Genomic DNA, 12,045 nt, shown 5'->3' on the forward strand with positions numbered 1-12,045 from the left:
TGGGAACATAATCAATTGCTTGTTTCACCGCCGGCTTTCTCGAGATTTAATCGACATACAACACTGTGTATGTTGAAGGTGTACAATGTGATGATTGACACGTATATGTTGTGAAATGATTCCACGATGAGGTCAGTTAACACACCATCAGCTCACTGAGGTATCTTTTTTTCTGTGGTGAGAACATGTAAGATTTACTCTCTCAGCAGCTTGAACTGTACCACACAGTCTTGTTAGCTCTGGTCACCATGCTGTACATTAGATCCCCAGACATATCCATCTCGTACTTGGAAGTCTCTACCCTTCGACCAACATGCTCATGGACAACAAGGAGGGTGCAGGTTGAGCGGGAAATGTCTGAAGTTTCATAAGAAGAACAGGCGCTTTGGGGGTGAGGCCCCCTCCGGAAAGTGGGGGCTCCCCCTGCTCCTCCAGATGGCATCTCAAGAAGGGGGCTAGAAAAACACGTTCTTCCCGAGGACAGCAGCCACACAAGCACAGCAGTCACGGGGCCCTGGAGGGCCGTGCCGTGGGAGCCCCTCCTGGTGCTCAGATTGTCGGGCCCCTGCTGGGGAGGGGGCAGCAGAGGGACAAGCCGGGCTGAGACCCGGTCTTGGGAGGACAAGAGCAGAGCCGCCGGATCCACACGGCAGGAGGACCCCCTCTTCTGTGGGCACCTGGCTTCTTTTAGGGTTTGCCTTTGCATCCAGATCCCAGCCCCCCTATAGGAGCCATTCCTCACCAACCCGGGGCCTTTGCCCTCGCTCACCCAGGCATCCCCTCCCGGCTCTGTGTTCATGTGGCGAATGGTTCCAGCCTCCCGCTCCTGTGGGATGGTACTTCTGGTCCTGCAATGCTTCCTAGCCTGCTGTTTGCAGATCCCCCTAGATGGCGTGGAGAGATGAGCTGGGCCTGGCTAGTCAACCACGGGAGGAGCTCCTGTGGACACGCGCTGAGAAAGGCCGCTTAACCCCCCGGCAAAATTGCTTCTGCTGTATCACCTTAGCTCCCCGAGGGGCTCTGCTTCTAATTTCTTACTTGGAGGGATTTTACTTTTTGTTTATTTTTAATGAGCAGATGCGTGTGTCCTGCACAGGCTCTTTGTTTGGTATCCGGGCAGCAGCGCTGACTATTCCGTTTCTTTCTGCTCGTCTCTGCCTGGTCCTTGCTCCCACGGCTAGCACCCATGGTTTCTGCTACCTCATCTCCACCCCTTCTATGTGCTTGGGCTCCTGTGGCCAACCTGTCACGACTCCTGCTCCTGGAGCCTCTTGAAGCATCATTGGAACATCTCTCTTGGCTGGTGACCGTCTCGGTCCTTCTGGCTCCCCATCTCCAGCACTGAAGGAGGAATCTGATGGGTTCAGCCCATCCCTTCATGCTGGGCATGAGTCATAACTCATACGCTGTGGGTCACCTATGCATTGATGATGGTCGAGTGTCCAACATGTGCCCAGGCAGCACCAGCAGGAGCTAGGACAATGAGGCACACCACACAGCCACTTCCCTTCCCACGGTGCCTTGGGTGAGGTGACTTCTCCTAAAGGGGGTAAGAATAGGGCAGGCATGGGGGTCTCCACTTCCATCCTGGAGACCTGGTGAGGAGCAAAGGTGGGAATGTTTGGAGTAAAGAGTCTAACCCAGGAGAACTTGTGAACCAACATCGATTGTCCTGTGTCTAAGCACAGGCTGGGATAGGAGACCAAAAACACAGCTCTGAGATGGGACTTCTCAAGCAGACGGTGAAGAGAAAACAGGCAGCTCACTTAGAGGCGAGCTTTCCCCATGAGGGGTAGGGACCTGCTCCTCGTGTTTGTCGGGTCTTCTGTGGAGCTCCGCAGGGATTCCTGGGAATCATGTTAAAATTCCCTCTGTCCTCTCCTTCCTCTTGGACATCTTGTGTTTTTGCAGAGTTGCGTGGTTCCCCAAATGCTTTCACTGCATCTGCTTAGGTAAGCCCTGAGCGATTCACGGGATGTGGGAATGTCTCCATTTCAAGCTCGTCTCTCCAGCAGGAGACATTTAACCATCCCGCAGACTTGAAGTCAAAGTTCCTTTGTTTGCCAAACATCAGATTTTGTATCCTCGGAGGAGTCTTGCCAGAATCAGACAGTCCTTAGCTTTTGTACGTGGCTGGAGGAGGGCTGGGGGGACAGGAGCGGAGAGGAGCATTTTGAGTCTCTTCACTCAGGAGCGTGGACCTGCACGGGTGCCTTCTCATCTGGAGGGGGCCTGGTTTTCCTTTTTGTCTTTCAGAGCACAAGCTCTGTTGACTCCTAGTTTTGAAATAATTCTCCCTCCAGTGACAGTCTATCAGCTCCTCTTAGAAAACACTTTTGTCCCCAGACACAATTCACAGAAAAGACCTGGAGTTTTGGAAATCTTTTAAAACACGTAATGGGAGTGAACTTGGTAGGGCATTATCCTGGCTGTAAGCTGGTTTCTCTCAACCTCCCTGTGGTTCAAGCTCAGGTCTCTTGTACAGAGGTCTTATCAGGGCTCCTGTCCCCCAACTCATGTTACCCGCCCCTGCCACCGTGTGCTTCTCTCTTTAACCCTTAATGACCAGAATGCCCATTCGCCACTTTTCTTTCTTTAAATACCGTTTGTAGTGTCGCGTAACTTGTTTGCATTATAAAAGTTCTATAAGCTAATTATGGGAGAAAAAGGATCTAATGTCCCTTAAAATAACTTAAAAAAGGAACAAAATCCATAAAAATCTTGCCATCCAGGAGCAAGCAGTGCCACCATTTTTGCCTTCTGTCTCTTGGCCATTTTTGTGTCACTGTGGTCAGACTGCGCATTCACCCAGTGTTCCTCCCTCAGGTGGCATTACGTCATGAAGACTTTCTGCGTCACTGAAATGAAAAACGGAAGGTATTTTTATGGCATGCAACCCAGCAGGCTTTGCTCTGATACGGATGGTGGGAAATTCTGGGGTCCCAGACCTGGGTTTAGAATCCTTCTCAATCAGGAAGCAAACTCACACCTCCAGGGGTCTCTACAGCTACTGCGGCGGGAAGAGCCCAGGTGGGAAGAGGGAGAAGGAAGCGGTGCCTGCGGTGGGGCTGCTGCTGGAGGGACACAGTGGCCTGGGCCACGCCTGCCTCTGGCTTTCTCCTTTAGAGATATTTGTATCGCTCTTGGGGTAATATCACACTCCCCCTCAACCACACCGCTGAGACTGCATCCCTTGACTGCTCCTTCCAGAAAAGCACCATCTCCCCTGTCCCTCTGCATTCATGCATCATGGTCTCAAGTGGCAGGTAGAACATTCAGCTGCATTTCTTTCCCAGATGCAATTTAGACTAGGGACAAAGGACATCTACTGATTAGGAGACAAGCCACTCAGCACAATGTGGCTTTCTGCTCTTAATGCAGCCAGACAGCGTATATCTTTCCATTTGGATTTGTATATCTTCTCTGTTAAGTCATCAGTTTTTATTGCATGCATGTGAGTCTCTCCTTTCTTTTTTCATCAAACAACAGCGGCCCTCAAGAAATAGAAAGCAAACACTTCCCTTCCTCTTGAGAGCGAGTATAATTTTTACTCACTAAATCATCTTATAAGCTTGGCTAAGTTCCCCAAAGGCGTGTTTAAAGATTAACTAAGGTCCACCTCTCATGGGTCGGGTGTGTGTCCTTTGTAGAGGGTAAAGAAGAATATTTACAGCAAATGGAAGCTGCCTTTACTAGGAAAAGTCCTACTCTGGAGTTTTGGGGCTGATATTTGGAAGCGGCCCTCTCTCGGTTGCCCATGCTGGATTACCCATCTGCAGGACTGCAGCAACTATGAAATGCAGGCTCACTTCTTATTTTCGACCCACATCTAGGCCACTTCCTAATCCACCTGTCATCAGATATTCGGGGAGTGGGAACTCCTTACGGCAGCAGGCAAGTCACAGGAGGCATTCCCAAATCAAGAAAAAAGGTGTGTGAGGGTGGGCTCGCCTCTCACACGGACGAGTGAGCGTTGGCTCCGGATAGAGCGGGGGTGGGGTTTCCTGGGCGTCTCTGTAGAGAACGGGGCTGCTTCCTCTTGGGGTCCAGCAGATGCAAGGTCCACCCCAAGAGTGAGCCCCAGGTAGCTCGTTGGCCTCATCCTCTACCCACCCCTGACATAGAACCCCAGTTTTATTTTTTAAACCTTCACAGGGCTTGCCTTAATCCTACCCTCTGGGTGCAGACCTCCAATCACTCTGCAATCATTTACTAAGTGCCTGCTGTGTGCCAGCCTGCTGTAAGATCCCGGGGTGCCATTTAAAGTTTACAGACTAGCAGAAGAACGGACATATTAACTTAGAGGAAAAGTAAGCCTTAGCTTGTCCATGTACAGCGATTTGTGCTATGTAAGCCATGAGACAGTCATTCCTTTGCTCAGAGAGGATTTATAATATCTAAGTACCTTAATAGGAATAGTAACATTAATACTATATGAATAGTATAGTGATAGTATACTAATAGCATAGCAAGAACATTGGTAATAGCGTTGGGGTAATGTTACTCCTGCTATTAACAATAACTATAATAATACAGTAACAGTAACAGTGGTGTGTGGTAAATGATACAGAGCAGCCGGCAAATACTTTAATGCATTTCCTTGGTCCAGATTCTTGCCTTCACCACTTACTGATCTAAGCTCGCCCTGCCTGCATTTCCTCATCTGTAAAGGCATTACAACCACATTTGTCTGACAGAGCTGATGTGAACATTCAGTTGGAGAGGGTGTTAACTGCACTTAGAACGGGGCCTGGCACGTGTTGAGTCTCACAAGGATGTTCACAATTATTGCGCCTTTTTGCTGCGTAACAGTCACCAGCCCTCAAGGACATAGCAGGTCCTGCGTGTTGCTCCTGCTGCTGTGGGGTTTGGAGGATGTGACGGTTAATTTTGTGTGTCAACTTGACCAGGCCACAGGGGTCTGCTATACATCCCCCCAAGACTGTTATTTCTGGGTGTGTCTGTCAGAGTGTTTCTGGATGATAGTAACATTTAAATCATAGACTGAGTAAAGCAGATGGCCCTCCCCAGTGTGGGTGGGCCTCGTCCGATCCACTGAGGGCTTGAATAGAAGAAAAAGGTGGAGGAAGGTTGTGTTTTCTCTCTGCCTGACTGCCGAGCTGGGACATGGGTCTCCTGCCCTCGGTGCTCCTGGTTTCAGGCCTTCAGACTTGAGCTGAATTTCACCATCAGTGTTCCTGGACCTCCAGCCTGCAGACGGCAGCTCATGGGACTTCTCAGCCCCTCCATAATGGCAGGAGCCAATTCCTTAGAATAAATCTCTTTCTGAATATACATAGAAATATAGATAGAAATAGATAAAGATATATATGTATATATATAAATTATAGATAGCAATACATATATTTCTATCTGTCTCTATCTATCCTTTTGGTTCTGTTTCTCTGGAGGACCCTGACTCATACAGCAGGTCTGGGTTGTGTGGGGCTCACACGTGCCAGCTGGGGGCTCTGTTCTGTGCTAAGCTTGGCTGGGCAGGTCTTCAGCTTGGAAGCAGCGGGCTGGCATGGGGATGACAGGGTGCTAGAGCCAACCAGTCTAACGGCTCAAGTGCTTTCAAGACTTGGCTTACTAAGATGCCATTGGCTAACACATGTCACGTGGCCAAGCCTGGGTCTGCTCCCCCACAATGGGAGAGTGTTTCAGTTATGGAAAAGGGTATGGAATTGCATGAATGCAATGAGTTCTCTCCTACATCTGACCCAAATTCTCTTAGCCCCTTAGAATACGGTGCCCAGGTGTGCCGTGGCCAGGATGGGCTTACCCAGGCGTGTGCTGAAAGCTCCAGGCATCACTATAGTGTGACCTGTGGTCATGTGGCCAAACTCTTTTATCTAAGTTGAGATCTTAACACCCAAAACAAGTTTGCATCTTCTGCACTGGAACTGTTCTCCTCCCAAGGAGGACGAGGTGGGGGAGGTGGCGGTGCTCGGGTTATGGCATCATTTTGGAGTCATCTTATCTAAATCCTCATAACAGATGTTTGTCGAAAGGTGAATCGGAGACATAATCCTCTTAGAAATATTGTCAAAACTCTTATAATCTCTTCTAACACATTCAACCAGCACCTGCTCCACACAAGGTGGCCCGGCACCCTGCATCTTATCAATGCTTCCCAGATACGGCTCTGTACTCCCGATACACAGGTGACTTTGAAACAGAGAAAGGAGTCTTTTGTGCTAAGGAGAATGGCAGTGCACAAATTGCTGGATGTTCAGAAGAAAATGCTCTATCAGTTCAGATAAATCCTATATGTGTGTTTTTTTTTTTTTAAAAAGAAAACCAAGGATCATTAAACCATCAGTCCGGAAGAAATCCAGGCCGTTGTGCATACGTTCTCCTGCCTTCACGGCAGCCTGCTCACAAATGTCCCATGAAGAGCATTGTCCCCCATCCCGAGTTTTCCAGGAAAAGCAAATCCTATAGTCTCCAGTAGCGATGACTGTCACTTCCCTGCAGTCTGTTTGAGGCCCCCGCCGGGGGCTGTACTGATCACCCAAAAGAGATGTGCTTATTAAGGATCTTTCCTTTAAGACCCCATGATGAGTGTTTGGGGGAGCAGCTGTTGGTGCAACTCGGGTCGGGTGTGGGTGGAGGGGAGGGTCAGGTGGCTCCAGGCGGAATTTGTCACCTCCTGGTTGGTGTGTCTGCAGCTGCATGAAGTTCTTGGGCACTTGGTTGTTGACCTACGGGTCCTTCTGGCACCCAACTGTGGTACAAGCTCCTCAAGGCCTAGGATGTACAGCTTCCTTGTGTATCTCCATGTTCTTGTTTCTGGCTGAGAAACAGTCTCAGAAAATGTGAGCAGAGAAAGAGGGAGAGAGACAGGGGACAGAGAGAGCGAGCGCCTTGGAGCTTCCCCAAAACTTCGGAGCTTGACGTGCTGCCACCAAGACAGCCACCACATCCAAGCACCCGAGTGCCAACTTAGTTAAAACTATTCTTTAAACGACTTTTATATCAATCTACCTTTTATGTTAAGCAATAATATTATGAGGTCACTGGCTTGGTGTTCTACTTACATATTATTTTTCTAATGTACTTTGAAATAGATGCCCATCTATTAAAACAAAAAGGGCTTAGTCCGGCATCATGCTGCCATTTCCAGGAATATCCTTTCCACTCTTTTTCCCTCCCTCCCTTCCCTTTTTCCTTTCTTTTTCACTTATTTTTATCCATCTATTTTTCCAAAAGGTCGTGGTCCAGGACCCTCCCCCAACAGTCACGTCTTCTCGAGGATCCTTAAGTAACAGTGACAACCATAAAGACAGACAAGCAGAGGCAACTACAAAGCTTCTTGAGAGTGATTTGGGAAATGCTGTCACCACATCAGCCCAAGGCTCCAGGGGCAGAATGATTAAAAAGTAATCTTATTCCAGAGGGGTCCCTTTCAATTCAGGTCTGTAGAGGTCACAGACACCAGTCTCTGGAAGGGTAGGGAAGGAGGACAGGCTTTTGAAATCCATCCCTCCAGAGTCATAAGCTCATCATGACATTTATAGGAATATACATTTGTTTCTTTTACCATCTCAGCTCCTTGGAGCCAAGAGGGACATTTGGTTGTTGAAGATCTCCATTTTTCCAGCTTTTATATACGGGAAAGGAAAGTAGACCATGTAATGTGACACAAGATGAAGGGGGGGACTGGGAGGAGTGTCCAAACCCATTGCTGGACCAGTGGGGTGATCAGGGGAATACCTGTGTGCGGGTGTCTGGGCGTGGGGAGGAAGAGTCCCTGCTCGCCTGCAGGGCTTGCTCACGTTTACGTTAAGCCTTAGCTCGTGCGAATGCCGGTGGTGTTAGTGAGGCGTTGGATGGGGTCAGGGACAGCCTTCTGCAGGAAACCATGTTTGTACTTTCCAGGGCTGGACTCAGGATTCTTGGCCGTGCACTCAGTAATTTCCCCACCAAACCTTTAAAGGGCCATATTTTATTCTCTGAATTTTCAAGTGTGTGTAAATCATCAGACACAAAGACTTCACGTCTTCTCCTTCTAAGCCAGTTCACTATTCAGGTGTGACCCTGGCCAGGACCCTTCCTCCTGGTCAACGGGTGGCTGTTCTCCCCAACACCGATTGGAAACCATCCACACAATGCCACAATGAGGTATGTGATACAAGCAACGGGTTAAAGTTATGTCATAATGAAAATGAGACAATTATACATTTCTTGAAACTTAATTAAGAATTCTTTAATGAATACCTCATTTTGATCAATCTTAAGGCATTGATAGAAATGAAAAACATGTTATGAAAATGCAGTGATGCATCAGAAATTGTATTTAATTCTCAGTTGAATGAATTTTAATCAGCAATGGTATTATAGGACCGTGGAGTGGAGATTACCGACCTTGCTGAAAGGGAGATGCACTTTATTTACAGGGTCTGGGACCTCGTTACCAGCAATTTGAGACAAGTAAAGAAAAAAACTCTCTTAAACAGAAAGCTGAGCCCCAGAGAAGGGAAGTTCTGGTTAAATAAAAGTCCAAAGACTGAAAGTATAGAGTTGCCTTTCATTCAGCTGTTACTGAAAATCCTGATGTGCATGGCGCCACCTGCATGGAGAATATGGGAGTGTTTTTTGTAAGCTTTTTAAGAGGAAATATATCATATGCAGTAAAGTGTATGAACTTGGATGAATTTTTATGGTGTTAACACACCTGTGTAAGCACCAAGGACCGGGCTACAGCACATGGCCCGCACCCCAGAAGCCTCCCTGTGTCTCCTCCCAGCCATTCCCAGCCCGCCTCTTATCACTTCGGTTTGTTTTGCCTGGTTGTTTTGGCTTTATATAAAGATAACCATAAAGTGTATACTCTTTTCTGTCTGGCTTTTTTTATTTAACATCCCGTCTGTGAGGTTAATCCACGTTGCTCTATGTAGCAATAGGTTGTTCATTTCACCACTGTAAAAACATACTACAGTTTATTGATTCACCTTATTGTTGATGGACAATCAGATTGTTTCCAGTTTTTGGCCACCGTGAATAGTGCTGCCGTTAACATTCCTGTGTTTTGGGTCTTTGGTGGGAGGTGAACGCGTATGCACCCTTCTGTTGGATCTCCACCCAGGACCAGGAGCTTGACCTCTCCTCTAGCCACACCTAATTTCTACGTGACCTCTTCCCATCTCCTGGCTTTGTGGGGTTACACAACTCTAGTTCTGAATCGCAAACTACTATATGCAACTGCCCAACTGGCCCTTCTACTTGGATGTTTATCATCTCAACCTAACATGTGATCAAAGCTGGGTCACCTCCAACTGCTTTCTGGATCTCAGTTCTCCCATCCAGTCCCTTGGCACATCTGGTTGGCCTTATCTTTGTGCCAGTTGCTATTGCTGCATAGCAACTAACCCCCCAATTTATGGCCTTAAAATGACAACCATTCCAATATGCTCACAGATTCTGTGGGTCAGAGTTGGGTCAGAGCACAGTGAGGCCAGCTTGTCTCTGCTCCACGTTATCTGGGACCTCGGCTGGGAAGACTCAAAGGCTAGGGTGACTCACTGGCCAGGGGTTGGGGGCATCTGGAGGCATCTTCACTCACATGCTGGTGTCTGGTTAGGATGACTCAAAGACTAGGATGCTAATCAGAACCCATCTGTGGCCTCTCCGTGTGGCTTGGCTTCTTCCCAACATGGCAGTCTCAGTGTGGTCAGACTTCTCACATGGCCACACAAGGCTCCAAGTGGAGTGTTCCAGTGAACAAGGCAAAGGATGCATTGTCTTTTAGGATCCAGCTGGGATGTTGCAGAGCATTACTTTTGCCATACTCTATTGGACAAGGCAGTCATGAGTCTGCCCACATTCAAGGGGATGTGAATTAGACTCTGCCTCTGATTGGGTGGGGAGGGGGTGAGGCAAGGCACACTGCAGAACAGCATATATTGGACTGGCTGTCTTCTGAAAATACAATCTGCTGCCAACTATCTTCAAAATACATCCAGAAATTTACTACTTTGCCCCACCCACACAGCTTCCTCCCTGCTCCAGTACCAGATATAATAATATCTCACTTGTATTATAGTGAATGGTACTTGTTATGTTGCACCTGTATTATGGATGATATGGATGGTACCGGCTATGCTGATATTGATGGTGATCACAATAAGAGTGGATAAGTGAGTTAATACATGTTAAGTAATTAGAACTGTTATTATTAATCCCTTCAGTTCTCACAACAGCTTGGGAGGCAGCATCCCATTTTATAGGTGAAAGGTTCAAGGTGAAGGGAGCCTGGTGAGCCGGCGAAGCCCCCAGGGCTCCACAGTAGCAGTGCTGTCTTCCTGACTAGCAGATTGTATTGCCTACTGGGTGCAGTTTTCTGATCAGGGATGTTTTGAATGCAAGTATAGAGACCCAATCGAACCAACTCAAGTTACAGGGAATTTATTGTAAATATACCAATCAGCCTCCAGTGCATCGCTCAGACAGCCTGGGTTATGGTGCAGTAACAAACAGTTCTAAACCACTGGCTTTGCACAACAAAGGTCCCTGTCTACTCACACATGATCTGCTGGGAGTCTGGATGAGTCTTCACATCTGCCACCTGTGGTTTCTGTCAGAGATGCCATCTGATGGAGGCTTCGCTGTCCGTAGTGGCAGAGGGAATGAACACAGCCACAGGGTCTCCCATCAGCAATCAAGTGCTCTGCCCAGCAATGACTTGGATGCCCATTACCCATTGGCCAGACCAGCAACAGGGACCTACCCAACTGCAAGGGCAGTGGGAGGGTGTACCCATCATGGGTCTGGCAGGAGATCAAAACTGAAATGGGGTGAGGGTAGAATCTGTCTATACCATTGTTTTAAAACACAGGTTTTATTATTATTCAGGAATGGCAAGGCCACGAGATCAGGAAATAATTGCCATTGAAGAGATAATTTATTACTCACGGTTTCTGAGATGAGGGGCACACCATGCCTTGCGGGGCCACATGGGGAAACACCAGAGTCGGTCAGGAGACAGAATGGGGAAGAGAAAAACGTGGGCAAGAGCCTTTCTTGTGGTTTCCACGTGAAGGAATGGATGAGGCAGGGTAAGCAGGTTTAGGATTGGCTAGTTTGAATAATTTCAGCAGGTTCCGGGGCAGAGGGGCAGTCCCTAGGTGTCCGGAACCTGCCCTGGGTGACTGGGGCAGGCAGATACTGGCCAGAGCGTGAGATCCTGATGGAGGAGGGGGTGGGGTGTGGGCTCTGGATTGGCTGCTTTACATTTGAAAAGCACACTGTCACAAGTGAGATGTTTACTTTTTCTGGGAGTTGGCCGGCCCTCCGGAGGCAGTCCCTGCAGAGTCAGCAAGGCCCACAAGATACCAAAGCATCAGAAATGCAGAAAATAAAAGAAGTGGTTAATACAACCACACCCAGGAATCAAGGAGAGAAACCTTGGCAGCTGTGGAAGCTAATCCCCCTGTCTCTGACTCCCTGTCTCCTCTTTATTCTCTCTTGTCACCAGCTTCCTGCTGGCCCTGTCCTGGACGTCTGCCTGGTGGTTCACCTCCAGTATCCACGTCTAACTGGCCAGTCTTACAGTGTACCAATTCCAAAATCTCAAGAGAGGATGCTGGTTAGCCCAGCTCGTTTTTCCTTCCCAGGTCACTGGTCACTCTCTGGTCTATGTATGGAATGTCCTGAGCCAGTTGGATCTGGCTAGGGGACAAGGAGTCCCCAGGTGGCAAGAAGCAGTCCCTCCAGAAGGAGCCTGGCAGGAGGTCCGAGAGGTTCACACCTCTGTGGATCCTTACCTCCCCAAACACCCAGTATGTCTCCTTTAGTTCTGCCAAGCAGACTCGGCTGAGGAACTGGGAGGGAGAGGCAGACGGATGCCTTTATTTAAAAGCACCAACAGCCACGTGTGGCAGGATTAGTCCAGAATGGGTTCAGGGCCAGCTGGGACATGGAGCGGCCTGGCAACCACAGGGCCCGCAGGAGGTGGTCTTTAGCTCCGGGCAGACTCCCCAGGCCCGTGATGCTGCACTGTGGAAGGCTACCTGGAGCTGGCGGCTGCGTCGTGCGTGTCTG

Source organism: Ceratotherium simum, chromosome 22 (assembly GCF_057802395.1).
Source record: "Ceratotherium simum simum isolate JZ-2026a chromosome 22, ASM5780239v1, whole genome shotgun sequence".
Taxonomy (NCBI): Eukaryota; Metazoa; Chordata; class Mammalia; order Perissodactyla; family Rhinocerotidae; genus Ceratotherium; species Ceratotherium simum.